Below are 17528 nucleotides of genomic sequence, written 5' to 3'. Positions count from 1 at the left end.
GAAATCCTTTGGAGGTATTCTTTTTATATTAATCAGTATTTTCCCATGTGTGAATTGTGCTTGAATAATGACATTTGGAGAGCACAGTTTCCCCCACCCTTCATTCCATACACTGCTCTATATCCAACCCATGTTGCCCTTATCGGCTCTCAAGTCCTAAGTTAATCAGAGCAGTTAAAATTAATCCAGTGTTACATCGCTATCTTCTGGCTGTCGATAATATTTGTGCACATATCACAGTAATAACTTTCGCAAAGTATTATGTGGATACGACCCCCCCCCCCCTTCCCCCACCATAGCATAGCAGACTTAAATACTCGACAATGCTTCAAGGAGATCGTTAGAATTTTTTCTCGAGTACAGGCCCACACCAAAGAGGTTTATCTCTGAATATGGCAAAAAGTAACTGCTTATTTCTCCATGGTCATGCTCATTTTACAGGAGTCTTAACATTTTACTGCTTTTCACATCATTAAGTTTCAAATTTCATAAAATCCAGAAACTTATTTTTAAAAATGTTCACAACCTTAATTCTTATCAAGACATCATCTCAACAAATTTAACAGATACATATTATTAATTAGAAACCTATTTTGTTTTTTTAACGGTTTAAAAGTTAGAATTTAGAAAAATTCTGAAAATACTTTAGATATTTACATAAGCCTCCTACTTAAAAAAATAACACCTCGATACATTAGGTAATTTAAGGGAAAGAAAAGAAAAAAACATTCTACTGCCTTTCACCCTCTTATCAAATTTTGCAAAATTGAAAAATTTGCTAAAAAAAAACCCATTGGTCTAGATCCAACGATTTGGGCTGTGCGTTGATGAATTAATTATTGAGTAAATGAGTTTAACACTTCATTGTATTACAATAAACCCATCAAAGATGAAAATTAAAAAAATCTGAAATTGTCATTGTAAACACTTGTATCTAGACCATTGTCTTCAGGAAAAGTGTTCCTATACCACGAAACAATATTTCATGTTTAAAAAGTGACTGTTTTACGCTATTTACAGTTAAGCACAATCTTAAAGAAAAACAATGCAACAAAGGCAAGTTTCTTGAGGACATGGCTTGTCGGTATGGGCATTGACTGTAAAAGGTTTCAAAAAAGTTAATCTCTAGAAAATAAATACTTGTTATAAATAACTAACATCACGCATAAATTATTATCCTATTATCAATAGAAGCACAGTACCTTTACAAATTTAAAGTTTTAAACCCCAAATAATAATTGCAAATAAGAATTTATTGGTAACACACTAACAATAATACAATAAACAAGTCCGAATACACCACAATTTACATAGTATGCTCCGTTACCATCAAACATATTAAAAATAGCTCAACTAAAAAAAACAGCTTAAAATTTATAATCACAAAGCTGAAATAATACAAAATGGCTATAACAAATCACTAAATCTTTTTTTATAAACAATAAAGAAATGTGACACAGGTTTACATTCATAGGTGTGCATTATCAACATTAAAACTTACATTTATAGAGGTACATATCAACATTTAAAAAAAATCATTTTACTATTTACAATCTCCACATTTCTTTAAAATGAGTCAGAGCCTCTATTAATGACGCCACTCTTGTGTGTACAGCAGCTGGTTGTCGTTTGACTCTTTTAACCTTAGATCCTTCTCCATTTATATGGAACACAAGTCTGTAAAACATAAAAAAATGAATATTAGTTTAGTGCACTGTAAATAAAAACATTTTATCAAGCCTTCACTTACCACTGAATATTATATTTTAACTCTACAAATAAAATAGCAAATTGTCATCTACAAGTACAATTTGTCATATTTTTTAAATTTTATTACCATTGGCGATTAACCCTAATGCACCTTCACATCTCAATTTAATAGTTACGAACTTCATTTAAATTAATTATTCTATAAGTTACTTACTTTTATAGCCTATATTGATATGTACTCTGTTAGAAATGTATATTACCATTCATATCATTAGTATTAGTACAAAAGCAATTTATGTATTTATTGTATGCAGACCTTAATTTTGGTATTCCATATTTATAGTAGATAGTATCCGATGTGGTTAAAATATTAAGATTTCTTTAAAAATTTATGAGAGTATTAAACAAGAAAAAATATATTATATCTCTGAAAAAAGATAAATTATGTATGATGCAACATTTGGCAAACTTTAAACTGAAAACTGAAATTTGAAAGCAACACCCAAAAACTGAGAAAGTACACTGAATATTTTTTTTTTCCGGATGAGATTTGCTTGGGAAGTAGCTTAAAGTTGTAATAGGTGGGGGCCTATTAGGGATTGAAGGAAGACCAGAGCCTGGCTAGGACTGCGGATTACGTGATTGGAGCAGTTGGGTAATCAAGGTTAAAGGTTTCAGGTACACAGACGTTTTATTCAAATTCAATATTAATTCATAATCAATATTACGTTAATATTCAGATACAGTTACGTTTAACGCAAGAACAAATTCAATTTTAATACATAATAAATATTACGTTAACATTTCTGACAAAACGAGTTAGTTGACAATTATAATTTGCATGGGTAAGCCGGCTACACAGTGAACGATCCAATCAACGATCGTCAAAAAGGGACATAATTTCCTTGTCTGAAGTTATATTACAAAAAATGTTACATTTACAAAACTACTGCAAAGTGCAGGTACACAAAAGAAAAAAGTTACATTATTCTTTGAAAAGCAGTACCAAACAAATACGTGCGAAGACGTCTCAGGGGGAGACAGGTAGAAACAGAAAAACGGAAGCGAAGGTTAAGTTAAATTTACATTTAAAGCATTTTTGATGGTGGCGGCCGAAAAGGAATTTAGACAGAACAAATTTAAACAATACTGATTCTACATTAGGGTGAGGGCCACCGCCTCACTAACGACTCGATTCAACTTACATTTCTCCCCTGAGGTCGCACACGCACGAACACTAAGTCGAAGCTCTCGGACTACATGCTAGTGAAATTAACAACTGGTCAGCTACTGCTGACAACCAAGCCTCACAAAGGCTACCAGTAGAAGAAGACCCTAATCATGTCTGCAGCAGATTTTATAAACTCGCGCCGCAGCGCGTGCATGCGCATATTGAAAGGGTGGGGGAAACGAGTACAAATTGAACAAACACTAGGAGGGGGAGAAAAGGAGGGAGAAGGATGAGGGGAGCGAAGTGCCGGAGGCCCGCGATGACGCGCGCATTTCAAATCGCTACAACTCCCCTGCCCTTAAACCACGGTACCCGCCGCCCTTTTCCATCTTCTCCATCTTCATAATGTTACTGTAATTTTAATGATAATGTTTATTTTCATGACGAGCACAATTTCAACTGTCAGTCTAAGTCTAAACATACAAAGTTTACACGCCGTATAAATTGGCCAAAGATTCTTGAAGGATTACATAGGTCTAGTACAACGACCAATGGGAGCATCTTCAGCGCTGAAGACTTTTCTTGATCTTGAGGGACGTCCCAGAAAAGTTCATTTTTGTTACAATTTGTAGCAACGAGCTCTCAAGCTCGTTCGTCGACAGCCAGACGCAATTCCGGACGTAACCGAAGCAGGCGTCCCCGCAACAGCTGATGCCGATGGCGCCTGGCAGGGTCGACTCTTCGCCTCGCTTCCCTGTCGAGCGGGTTGCATGCTCACAGGGGACGAGGGCTTCTAGGTGCCATTGCCATCGTACAGGCTCGCATGCGGCATGCATCATGGCTCCAGGCTGGCGGGACAAGTCTCACGCCAACACGCCGGCACACCAGCACGGCAGAGCAGCCGGCCGCTCGCTCACCGAGGGGCAGCATCCCTCAACCGCGGCGACTCAGAGCGCCTCGGGGCGAGCCAGGGAAGAGCCGCACAGCATCATGCTGATACGGAACTCCAAATGACGGAGTCGCATGGACGCATCCACGGACTCGGACAGCGAAAGAGGCGGGCGGCCTCGTAGACGCAGCGAATAGCGGGCGGACACCAGTGACCACGACGGAGCGGGCAGGCGGAGGAGCCTCAGGTCCGTAGCTGCGCAGATCCTCTTGAGGGCACGGCATCCGCGACGCGGAAGGAGGGGGGAGGAACGATAACCAAACCAAACTGAAAAAAAAAGAAACACAAAACCAGACGCGCACGCCAAAACAACAGCAAACCCTTTAATTATGCATTAAACTTTTTCAATTGCCACACATGGGCCTTTCTAAATTTTTTAGATCCAGAAGTACTATACATCAAGACAGTGTTCTCACCAAGAAATTTATTGATAACAAACGGTCCCACATAAGGTGGGATTAATTTAACATTAATCTTTTCAGCTAAATTAGGTAGCACAAAATTCTTTACAAGGACCAACTGTCCAACAGAAAAGCCATGGGGCTTCTGGGAAGCGTTATATGAACTAGCCACGGCTTGACGAGCCTTCGTGAGATTGCAAGCCACACTATCCAGCACGGCCTCCAGTGACTCGTCATCCGAGGCAGCCTCCAGGGGCGGCAGTCCCCACAGGTTAAGGAGGGGGTGGGTAAGCTCCCTACCTAGAAACGGAATTGAAGGAGGGAATCGAGTAGCGGAATGCACAGCTGAATTAAGGCCTACGTTGATAAAATCAAGATCGCTGTCCCATAGCGACTGATCATCCCTGTAGAAAGCAGTAAGAATGCTCTTAAGCACTTTATTGACTCGCTCGGATTGGTTTCCCTGGGGACAGTAAGGACTACTGTAAATAGGCTTAATGGCCCATTGAAAACACATGTCTTTGAACAGTACAGAGCGGAAGTAACGTGCGTTATCACACGTGATCATGGCAGGAGCACCAAATAATTTCCATACCTGATCTCGCAAGGCTTTAACAATACTGTTTACTTTCATGTTCTTTAAGGGGATTAGCAACACAAATTTCAAAAAAATGTCCAGAATAACCAAAATACAATTGTTACCCTTTTTAGAATGTGTTAGGGGACCAAAAATGTCAATGTGAAGCACATGCCAGGAGGCAACAGGAGCATCAGCACAATACAAGCCGACTTTGGTACACTGCGGCGGTTTTGAGACTTGACAATCTCGACAAGTTCGCACGTGTTTTTGTACATCAGCTCGCAATTCAGGCCAAGCTAAATGTGCACTAATTCGACGGAACGTTTTGTCGATGCCCAAATGTGCACCCAATAAGGAATCGTGAAAATACTTTAGAACCATAGGGCGTAGGGATGCAGGAACAACAGCCTTCCTTTTTCTACCAGTTGTCCCGGTATAGTAAACAACACCCTGCTCCTCAACATATGGCACGGCTTTACCGGCACTCAAATCCTTCTTGATTTGAACACACAAAGGATCCTCCTGTTGACACTGACGAATGCTAAGGAATGATTCCGGAAATATTTTGCAAACAGCTGCACAAATCGGCTGTGTTTAATCCGCGGACGAAACACGAGTCGCAAATTCATCGGGCGAAAACATTCGCGAAAGCGCATCTGCCACAACGTTGTCACTACCCTTAATATGATGCAGTTTGAATTTGAAGCGGGACAGTCTTAACACCCAGCGCCCTAGTTTACCGAGCTGATTCGGATGGTTAAACAGCCAACTAAGCGCTTGTGTCCGTAAAAAGATCGAACTCGTGACAATCGAGATATGACGCGAATTTCTCGACGCCAAACAAACATGCTAAGGCTTCCTTTTCATAGGTGCCCAGACGTCGTTCCCCGTCAGTAAGTGTTCTACTGGCATAGGCAATAGGGCGCAACCTATCGTTTTCAATATGCCCCAATACAGCACCTACCGCGATGCTTGATGCATCTACCTGGAGGGCGAATCTGCGTTGAAAATCAGGTAGAACCAAGACAGGGGGGGAAGAGATTAAGGCCTTAAGACTGTCAAAGGCCTTCCGTTGAGCGTCGCCCCACTCAAAAACAACATTCTTTTTACGTAAATTATTAAGCGGACCACATACTGCGGCGTAATCGGGGATGAAACGAGAATAATATCCCGTCATGCCGAGAAATCTCTGAACTCCTCTGACATTCCTAGGAGGAGGAAAGTTTACGATGGGGGAAACTTTATCGGGGTCCATTATGAGTTTGCCTTGTGAAATAATGAAGCCTAAAAATTTTACGTAATCTTTTCCCAAATGAATTTTGTCGGGATTAACTGTCAAGTTAGCGGCTCTGAGACGATCAAACACCTGACACAAATGTTGTTTGTGTTGTTCCAGGTTATCACTGTAGACGATAATATCGTCGATGTAATTGAAGACTGATTTAAATTTTAAGTCACCTAGAATATGATCTAGCACTCGGCTCATAGCCTGGCTACCAAAAGACACACCCATAGGCACACGATTAAATTGAAATTGCCCCCACGGGGTAGAAAATGCAGTATATTTACGACAGTCAGGATGCAACAAACATTGGTGGAAACTAGCATTTAGATCAATGACGGAAAATATTGCGGCTTTCCCTAAATGTTGAAGGGCGCTCTCTACGGTCGGCAACTCGTAGCTGTCCTCCTTAATTTTGTCATTCAGTTCCTTGTAATTGTGTACCAGCCGGAATTCCCCCGCTTCCTTTTTAGGGACTAAAAAGGAAGGCGAACAGAAATCGGAAACAGACGGAGCAATAACTCCTGCTTCTAGGAGTCTATCGATAATGTTTTTCAACTTTTGCAATTTAGGAGGAGAAATTTTATGTCCTTTAGCCCTAACAGGAGTCGTGTCCTTTAAATAAAATTTATAGGGCATGACGTCACACCTGCCTATCCCGTTGTTAATTACGTCAGAATACCTGTTCATGACGTCAGCAATGACCGCGTCCCTACTTATGACGTCAGACTTGTCGGCGCACGACATGACGATAGGAGCGGAGTCATGAGGAATAAGTTTAATTTTACGTTCAGGATGAAAACCAAAAACCAGTTCCTGGTTCGCGACGTCTAACAAACATCGCGTCTTTCCCAGAAAATCTAAACCTAGAATAAGCGGGTGACATAACCCGGGAACAACATTAAAGTGCCAGTTCCAAGAGAAACCCGCGATCTTAATGTGCATTTCAACTTCGACGTCTGACGTAACAATTACGCCGTTGGCTACACAAATTTTCACGTCAGAGCCGGTACAAACACGGCTTAACAAATACGGATGTTTGATGCAACATGCATCGAACAATTCGGAACTAATCAAGGAACGGGTAGCACCGGAATCAATTAAGGCCGGAATATTATTTCCAAACAGACGAACGTGTACAAAATTATTGTACGAGTAATGAGCGGCTTTCCTCAAGCGACGACCGTGGCGACCACTCGCACGCCCGGTCAAGACCCGTTTCCCGGACATTGATTTCTGTAATGCCCAGTGCGCTTACAACGAAAGCATGTTCGCTGCTCACGGCTCACAGCGGGCTGCGTGCACTCAGACACCGCGTGGCCGTAAGTACAGCAGTTGGCACACCTGGGACGGTTGGAGGACGGGCCGGGCGCATTAGCAGACTCATGACGTCTGCCGGCGGCAAAACTCGCCCCGACAGAGGGATCACTTACACTAGCCGCACACTCAACGGGCCGCGATGCGCGCACCGCGCGAGCGGGTACGGTGTTGACTTGAGACGTAAACTGAACATTAGGAGAATTGCATTTAGGAGAATTGAATTTAGAATTAGAATTAAAATTAGAAACAGGAACAAAACTACCTGGCGAGGCCTTTGAGTGAAAATCCTCGTGGTATTTTTTGACAGTTAGCAATCTATTTTCCACTTCTGCGCTCCACTTACGGAGAGTACTCAGATTGGAGGGAGGGCTAAGCATGGCGCTATGCTGTAAGACCAGTGGAGACACGTTGCTAACAATAGATTGCGTTAATTCCGCCTCAGGGAGGTTCAACTCCAGTACCTCAGCATAGGCCGCAACAGAATTGATGAATTGCAACAAGGGCTCCTCAGGCCTCTGAAACCTGAATACAAGTTCACGTTTACACGTTTCTAGCACACGAGGCGGACAGGCAAACTGTAGCACAGACGTCTTGAACTGTGCGAAGGTCTGATTCTGATTCATGACGTCAGTGAGCAGTGGCAAAAATGCCGGCCCACACAGGCTCAGGAGAGCTTTCAAAAACTCCGCCTCACTGACTAACTTTAAACCAGCTAAACGTGCCGCGGCACTCAGAAAATCAAGAACTGCACACGGTTCACAACTATTAAGACGTGGGAGAAGTTTCAAATTAGAAAAAGAAATCTTTTCATTAAATCTGGAATTATTCTCAACTGGATTAGCGGGGGTGGGGACTTGCCGAAACTGTACCTCGTCTGACGACTCCCAGGCGCCGCGCACGTGCCTGACCAGCAATCCACGAAGGGTCGCCACATTTGCGTCCTCCTCGAAAGGAACGGCTTCCTCAGTCAAAACCTGGATGAGGTCGTCTCTCCGCAAACGGTAAATCCACCCAGTTGCCGGAGTCCCCATAGTGCATGAAAAATAGAACAGAAACACGTAAGTACACACAGTCCTGCAGCAGAGTTTCGCAGTTGCAATAGGTGGGGGCCTATTAGGGATTGAAGGAAGACCAGAGCCTGGCTAGGACTGCGGATTACGTGATTGGAGCAGTTGGGTAATCAAGGTTAAAGGTTTCAGGTACACAGACATTTTATTCAAATTCAATATTAATTCATAATCAATATTACGTTAATATTCAGATACAGTTACGTTTAACGCAAGAACAAATTCAATTTTAATACATAATAAATATTACGTTAACATTTCTGACAAAACGAGTTAGTTGACAATTATAATTTGCATGGGTAAGCCGGCTACACAGTGAACGATCCAATCAACGATCGTCAAAAAGGGACATAATTTCCTTGTCTGAAGTTATATTACAAAAAATGTTACATTTACAAAACTACTGCAAAGTGCAGGTACACGAAAGAAAAAAGTTACATTATTCTTTGAAAAGCAGTACCAAACAAATACGTGCGAAGACGTCTCAGGGGGAGACAGGTAGAAACAGAAAAACGGAAGCGAAGGTTAAGTTAAATTTACATTTAAAGCATTTTTGATGGTGGCGGCCGAAAAGGAATTTAGACAGAACAAATTTAAACAATACTGATTCTACATTAGGGTGAGGGCCACCGCCTCACTAACGACTCGATTCAACTTACATTTCTCCCCTGAGGTCGCACACGCACGAACACTAAGTCGAAGCTCTCGGACTACATGCTAGTGAAATTAACAACTGGTCAGCTACTGCTGACAACCAAGCCTCACAAAGGCTACCAGTAGAAGAAGACCCTAATCATGTCTGCAGCAGATTTTATAAACTCGCGCCGCAGCGCGTGCATGCGCATATTGAAAGGGTGGGGGAAACGAGTACAAATTGAACAAACACTAGGAGGGGGAGAAAAGGAGGGAGAAGGATGAGGGGAGCGAAGTGCCGGAGGCCCGCGATGACGCGCGCATTTCAAATCGCTACAAAGTATAATAGCACGAAATCAGAGCAAGCATTTTAACTGGGAGAACATTTTTGAGGAAACACCAAAAATCTGTAAAATATTCCACCAAAAATTTAAACCTATGATGTATAAAGTTTTTATGACAGTGACACAGGCTTCTATAATCTATATGCAATAACTCCAATATACTACTACTGCCTCTACCATGTGTCACACTCTTCTCCCTTGAACGTAGCTGATGATAAGTAGGAAGAACATGGATCACAGAAATCAGAAGGGGAAGGGGAATTGTAGAAAGCATACTATACAACACGTAAATTTTTGTTTGGGTAAGTAGCTGCGTGAAACTGAAGGTTTAATTATATTTTCGTTTTACCTCAATGTAATTTCTTATGTGCAAGCAAAAATATAAACGATGGAACAGTGTGTGTGGCAGTTTTTGGCGTGTATAATCATGATGGACACGCAGTTTTTGATTAGAATAGAATATGTACTATTTGCAAGGTGAATGAATAAGAGCCAGAAAAAGATTGACAGAGACAGTGAGAGAATAAGTGGAGCTAAGAGGATGGACCTGGGAGGATGTGGAGAGGGGGGAAATGTACTAAGGCAGGATGACAAGGAGACTTGTAAACAACATGGTGAACAGGAGTGGAACATTGATGATGATGTTGATGATAACGATGAAGAAGAATTAACACATACTTCTATGCAGTTACAGTTTGATGACTGATCCACTTACACATCTATACATTCCATTATCAATGTACAGCCTAAATTTATGGACACAACAGTATGAAATTAAAAGGAAATTCTCCCAAAATAGTGCATCAGTACACTAACTTCATACGATGAAGATAAACTAGTTAACTTAAATATATTTTGTTTTGTAAAAATATTGGTAAGTAGCAAATTTAGTACATTAACATATACAATTTTTAAAACTAATGATACCCTTATTTTTTTGTTTGCTAAAATACTGAGAACTGCAGGTTACATCGTATTTATGAAAAATTTTAATAATTTAAGCGGTGGTATTTTCTCTACTTTATTAATGAAGCTTTTCATTAGGCTCCATATGTAATCATCCCTATTACTTAATTTAGATATTTTCTCATCTCACAAACTCGTGCGTCTAAAAGCTGCTTCGTTAAAATTATGCTATTCAATTAATTCTAGATTAAAAGCTATTATTCGTTATCGGTGCCTCAAGCACCACCTACGCAAGTGTTTATTATAAATGTTCAAATCTTTAATGTAAGCCCTACTGCGGAAAGAGTCAAGTTTGTGTGTAATTTTTTCTTATTTATACTATTATTAATTTATATTTAATACAAATTTTCACACTATTCTTAATTGAAACCTATTAAAAAAAAATTAATTTTTTTTGTTATAATTTATATTTACTAGTTTGGTTTTTTATACAAAGCATGTTTTTTTAGTTTTTTGAACTATTAATTATTTTCAACTATTTAGTTTAGTTTATTTATAAAAGTGTATTTTCTTTTTTTTAAACTATTATTTTTATTAGAACAAAATTAATAGGTAACTCAATCACCATTCATTACAACAGCAAACAAGGCTCTTTCCTCAAAAAACTGTAAATTTAAATTCCTGCTTATTTTGTTGAATTGAAAATTCTCTTTGGTATTCGGAAATTTATTAATATTAGAGAAATCGGCTAAAGATAATGGTTGGAAATTAATTTTAACATAAATTCCTGCCTTATCGACTATAGATGAAAATTATATAAATTGACAAAAATCTTATTTTGCAAATTAAATAATGGAATAATCTTATTAAATTAGTGTATTGTCATCGGTCCTCGATAAATCTACAAAGTTTGAATTAAATCTGACCGTTTAAAGTGGGTCAAAATCACACCCAAAGGAGTCGGTTACAAACATACAATCATACAGGTGAAGCTAATATAAAGCGTGGTTGAGGTTTTCTCTGGTAATAACTGCCTGAATCCTAGAATTTCTTACCAAATGGCGGCTCCAGGAAGACCTCTCGGGCAGGGCTCTCACACACACGAGGATGCAGTTAATAATCATGACATTGCCCTTGGGATATTCACCAAATATATGGTCTCAAATACTGAAATGTAGTATTTTCGTACAAATTTTGATTGAAAGAAGAGTTTAGCACATTTACGAAAGTATTTAAGTTAACATTAATATTCCCTACAAAGAAATAAGAAGTAAAATTTGGGCTCGGAAGAGGCTATCGCCCCCTGCGCCCTTCCTCTGGAGCCGCGTTTGTTTATTACTTCCCGACTAGGTGGCCTCAGCGGTAGACACTTTTCCTGCGAACACATGTGCTTATCGCGATATCCGATACCCCGACGCGCTGATAAGGCGACCGAGCAGCCGTCAGACGAACTTCCCCTCCGCTGCCTTCACAGCAGCCGCTCGCTCCACTCCTCGGCTTCAGTCGCCGGCTGAAGAATACGCCGCGCGAGGGAGACACTTCGCGGCAGAATAAATGTGCGGAAATGCATTTCGTTGAAGAAGAATTCTGGGAGATTTTCAGCGGTGACCTATGTACTTTTTTTTTACACCATTTTAATCAACGACTAATACTCTATCGTTGTGTGAGTCTACTTTTTTGTATGCATTACACACGATACATAAAACAGCTGCGTAAAACCACACATTCGGAAATAGTTTTACCTATGTTACGAATTTTAAAAAGCATTATAAAAATTATAGTTCGACCCATTCATCCTTTCTCTATATACAAAAAACATGACAGTTTTATCTGTAATGAGAAGCTGCAAATTCTTCTTAAGAAAAGGCCCTACAATCACGACCTGAAGACTGTCTGTATAGGCCTCTTAATGGTCGGCCATGACGGCCATGATTGACAAAACACAGACGAAACCTTTTCTTTTAAGATGAAGGTGGAATGTTTATCTCGGTGGTGAAATTAAAGATTTGGATTTTCTGAAGAAATTGATTATTCAATTAATTTTACAAAATTTACAAAATGTCAGTTTACATTATTTTTGAAGCCACGACTGAACTCGGTTTACAAGACGTCAGATAATTAGTAGATGCTTCGAACTGAGAAACTAGGAAATTAAAACATGAAACTGCACGCGGTACACAGACTCACGGCGAAAAACTTTACGAAGTGGGGTGGGAGGCTTGGGCCTCCCTCACCCAAACGGCCTACGGACACGGGCGGGAAAAAAAAATTAGAAAAAAAGAAATTTAAGTGAACCGAAAGAAAATAAAATTACTTGTTATTAAAAAAGCGTTATAAGGCCCGGGTGCTGTCTGTGTCCGGTAAATTTAGTCACTCGCCAAAACTTTTACATTTTATATCGCTATTTGGGCCGCAGCCCCGCACCCAACCAGCCTCACTGCCGGCACAATTATTACATTCACAGTGACCTCGGCCCACGCAGCCCAGCACTGCCACACTTACCCACGCCACTCGCTTCCTCTGGAATCGAAGAAGGGAAACGTCGCATATCGCTTATCAGACCATGATAGGGATGCCTTTGTGTAAACGAGAACCCGAAAAACTAAAAACTCCTCCACACACACAGCTATCGAATTAAAAGTTGTAGGATTGTACTTCGTCTTGCTCGGAGACATATACAAGCAAAAAGATAACGGGAATGGGGTGAGTTCAACGAAAAGGAGGGCTAGTAGAGGGAGCGACTTGAGCGAGGGTCATATAAACACGTCCCGGTGATATCCTTTGCAACCAAGCTGCGAAGAAATGTGTCCTCGTTTAGAATGTTAAAATTGAAGACGTCCATATATTCACTGTAATGCGTGCAGTGTGTGATATTAAGTCCTCGCAAACGCCTTAAACGCACAAGGTTACTAACACACATGTGTAAGGGTCCTCGTTTAGACTGTTACAATTGAAGACGTCCTTATATTCACTGTAATGCGCGCAGTGTGTGATATTAGAACCTCACTAACTCTTCAAATACACAAGGCTTACTAACACAAAATACAGCAAAAATAAATACGGTAACAAACAAATTTATTGTTCGCGACACTAAAATGTGTTTGGAAATAATCTGCCTCTATTCATTCATGCAGCATGTATTTCGTGTTTTGATTATTATAACAATGTACATTAAAATAGTCTTAGCCAAAGGCGTAACCAGGATTTTAGTTTGGGGGGGGGGGGGGGGAATTAAACATTTGGCTATTCACCCGTCCTCCTTATAAAGCGGGTGGTCCGGGGGTCCACCCCCGCAAAAATTTTGATTTTTAGCTTAAAAATGGGTCTATTTTAGCAGTTTTAATGATATAACATTGAATATTGTACTGCTATAAATATTATTAATTTTTGAATGCTAAAATAACAAACGCAACTCGAGTAAAAAACATTCCAAACATTTGGGGGGGGGGGGGGGAGGAATGGATTCCTACAACCCCCCCCCCCCCCCAGTTCCCAACGCCCCTGGTCATAGCTAATGAATTTAAAAATCCATCATACTTTTACATATCTGGCAATTTTCGCAGGAAATATTTCTTTGTCACGCATATTTACTTGCTTTGGACGTTCGCCACAACCACCTGTAAGACAAAGCTGCGAGACTGTTTCCCCGCTTAGCAAAGAATTTATTTTCAATCTTGTGCAAGCGATAATACACAAGTGTTTCCCGATTTCCATTATACGACTTTAGATATCATTTATAAAATACAAAGTTTCACATTATAGATGTTTTAATTTACCAATCTAGGATTAGGCCTAAACAACTTCTGGGAATATTTATATTATATTAATTGAAGAAACAAGCCAAAAGTGTGCAATTTATTTTCTTTCTTTATAGGCCAAAGAACATGAATTTGCATAATTTATTAAAATACTTTTAATTCACACGTGATTACATAGTACTAAAAACAAGGATTATAAAAACTTTATTTTAGCAAAAATATAGCATTTATTCGGTAATGATAAACTGCATTTTTCCTGAAATCGCAAATAAAAAAATTTAAAAAGTGTATATTATTGACAAGTGAAACGATTAAACCAACAATGGTACCATTCGAAGCCACACTGCAGTAGGTCCTCGCATTGAAAGGTCCTCTCGTTCACTTGTTAAGACGATTGTCCTCGCAAACACTGTCTCAGGTCAGTTGCTTCCGAGTCCTCTGATTCACCTAAAGGGAGTAGGTCCTCGAATGGGGCCCTAGCCACGTATAAGTGTGTGTGTGTGTGTATATGTGTGTGAGTGTATATATATATGTATGTGTGTATATATACACACATATATGTGTATATACAGTGGCGTAGCCAGGATTTGCGTATGGGGGGTGTTAAGAAGCATGCGCCCCCCCCCCCCCCCGTATTAAAGCGGGCGGTCTGGGGGTCCTCCCCCGGGAAAATTGGGATTTTAAGGTGTAAAATAGTGCTATTTTAGCAGTTTTCGATACTTAAATTTAAATATTGTAATGGTAAAAATTTTTATTAATTTTAATATGAAATTTGTTTGAGTGATGAATAAGAAATTAATTAAAGATTTGGTGCTAAGGGGGGGGGGGTTGAACCCCTAAACCCCCCCCCCCCTGACTACGCCCCTGTGTATATATACACATCTAAATATATATAGTACCATTTACCATTAGAACACCAAGTGATTGTATATTGTTGCAAGAAGATATAAATAATGTAACTAAGTGGTGTCAAACTAACGGAATGAAATTAAATCTTAAGAAGATTAAAATAATATCATATTCAAGGAAAACATATACAGAAAATTTTAACCATGTATTAAACATAACATGATACAGAGAACTTATTGTATGCGTGATCTAGGTATTCTCCTAGATTCAAAATTTTACTTTCATCACCACGTGGATAATTTAATTGCAAGTGCAAACAAAATAATTGGGCTTATAAAATATTTTACTTATTTGGCTAGCTCTTCTGATTCTGTAATTAGTCTTTATTTTACCTTAGTAAGATCGATATTAGAGTATGGCTCTGTCATCTGGAACTCTATAACTACCACTGACTCAAATAGACTTGAAAATATACAAAATAAATTGTTTAGATACATTTATAACAAACATTTAATACATGATAATTCAGAGAATTTTAACTTCGACTTAACCCTTGAAATCCTGAACACGCATACACTGCAGTTTAGAAGGAAAGTTTCTGATACTGTTTTTGTAATAAATTGTTTTATAAATGTTTACCACAGCACTGAAATATTAAACAAAATTGGTCTTCGAGTTCCTTCATTCAATCATAGAACAATGCGACCCTTTCGAACGTATCACATAAAAAATGAACTATCAAAACGGTGTACTGATAATTGCAATGATATTTTGAAAGATTTAGACCCTTTCCAAAGTGCAAAAATCTCAATGAAAGACATTTAGAATTATTAATTTTCTTGCAGTTAAGATAACTTCTGATGTAAATAATGTTTTATTGTTATTTCATTAATAAGAATTAATTAAAAATTGACAAATTTAGCTATTATAATCTTATATGTGTCTTTTGTCATGTGTTTATGTTTGTGTTGTCCCATTTTATTGTTGTGTTTATTATTGTGTTTTGTGTATGTTATTGTTATTTATTTATGTAATATTTGTTAAGTGCCCACCTGTTAAATGCTTTGACTGTTGGTAGGCACTCAAATAATAATAAATAAAAAATATATATACATATACATATATAAAACCCAACGTTTCAGTAGTAAGTTAAACTTGTTTAATTAAAATACAATGCTATATTAAATAATTGTACTACATATTTTGGAAAACATTAGTATGTTTAATAATAATATTTTTAATATTCTAAAATCATTAGTCCTATAGACTGGTAAATAGCAAATGCAATAGGTCAAAAGTTTTTGCCTAAATATTGAAGGATTCATTCGTTATCTTAAATTTTCATATTAAGTATTTGTTGTGCACTCATTTAAAGCTATATACCTAAATTAAAAGTGTGATTTGAAAAGTTATCCCCGCATTAGAATTTTTTGCACAAAATGCTCTGTAACTTATTTATCGGGCAAAGTATTGCACACCAGGACATTATTAGACTAAAAACCTCGTACCTAGCTTTCGGTTTGCATTCTTAAAATTATTTTAACTAAAGCCCCTTTATCACATTTACCAACAATATAATTGCTTTGCAAAGCTTTATTGCCAGAACCAAAATAAAATGACGAATAATTATTATACAAGGCTTATTTATAAAGAAGCCAAATGCTTCTCGTCGCAATATCAATTACGAAAAAACAAAATAAACTAGCAAACAATGTAGTTACAGACCTTCAACACATAGTGACCACTATACTACGTACCCAAATTATTAAAAAAAAAAAAAAACAGGAAATTGATACATACCTTATGCTGCCCCACTTCACAATAACTCGTGCTACAAAAAATATTCACAACACGTACACGTGACCGGCGTACACGAGACGCATTGTTACTCTTGGGCTTCAATAATGGAAGGAAGAATCTTCCTCTTCCACGGCGACAATTGCGGCAGCGTTTAGCGCTCCAAACGGTACCACTCGGAACTACCGCAGAGAGCTCGGTGTAATAAGAGCAGTAGATAACACAGTTTCGGTGCTAAATGCAAGGACTGGGATCTCTGATTACACAGCCACACACACTGCTATCTTTCAGCGACGTCTTGCTCAAGCATGACCATGGGAATTATGTGTTCAAGGCGCTCCCTCACTTCGCTCTCTCTCTGTTTTGTCCATACCTCATGCCAATGCTGATGCAGAGAGAATTTTTTTCCAAGTTAATGACATGAAAACTGCAAAGCCCAATCGCATGATTACTTCCACGATTAATGGAACACTTCAAGCAAGACAAACAGTGAAGATGTCTGGATGCTGTACAGGCTTCACTCCAACCAAAAGCATGGTTGGCCGCATGACAAAGACATCTTTGTATCCCAGGACCAGTACTTTGACTTCTGCGAATGTGCTAAATTCTGCTGACGACAGCAGTACAGAGGATGAAGCTCTTCCTTAGCTGTATTTGGCTATTAATATGTGTGTGTGTGTGTGTGTGTAAAGAAAAACAGCTTGGACTATAAAGCAAATGGATATTAATTTATAATAATACATATTATAATAATTGATGTG

General features: G+C 39.0%; 1 long non-coding RNA gene across 1 annotated transcript; it reads right to left on the bottom strand.

The window, feature by feature from the left end:
* Positions 1 to 1232: 1232 nt before the first annotated feature.
* Positions 1233 to 17042, bottom strand: LOC134529355 (uncharacterized). The gene is made up of 2 exons (XR_010074546.1): positions 16771 to 17042; positions 1233 to 1677 (listed from the first exon to the last, which is right to left on the bottom strand). It is a non-coding gene; the product is annotated as an uncharacterized LOC134529355 (long non-coding RNA).
* Between the last annotated feature and the right edge of the window lie 486 nt (positions 17043 to 17528).

The sequence above is a fragment of the Bacillus rossius genome, chromosome 2, assembly GCF_032445375.1.
Source record: "Bacillus rossius redtenbacheri isolate Brsri chromosome 2, Brsri_v3, whole genome shotgun sequence".
NCBI classification, from domain to species: Eukaryota; Metazoa; Arthropoda; class Insecta; order Phasmatodea; family Bacillidae; genus Bacillus; species Bacillus rossius.
The sequence above is the reverse complement of the archived record's forward strand: the minus strand, read 5'-3'. Positions and strand labels throughout refer to the sequence as shown.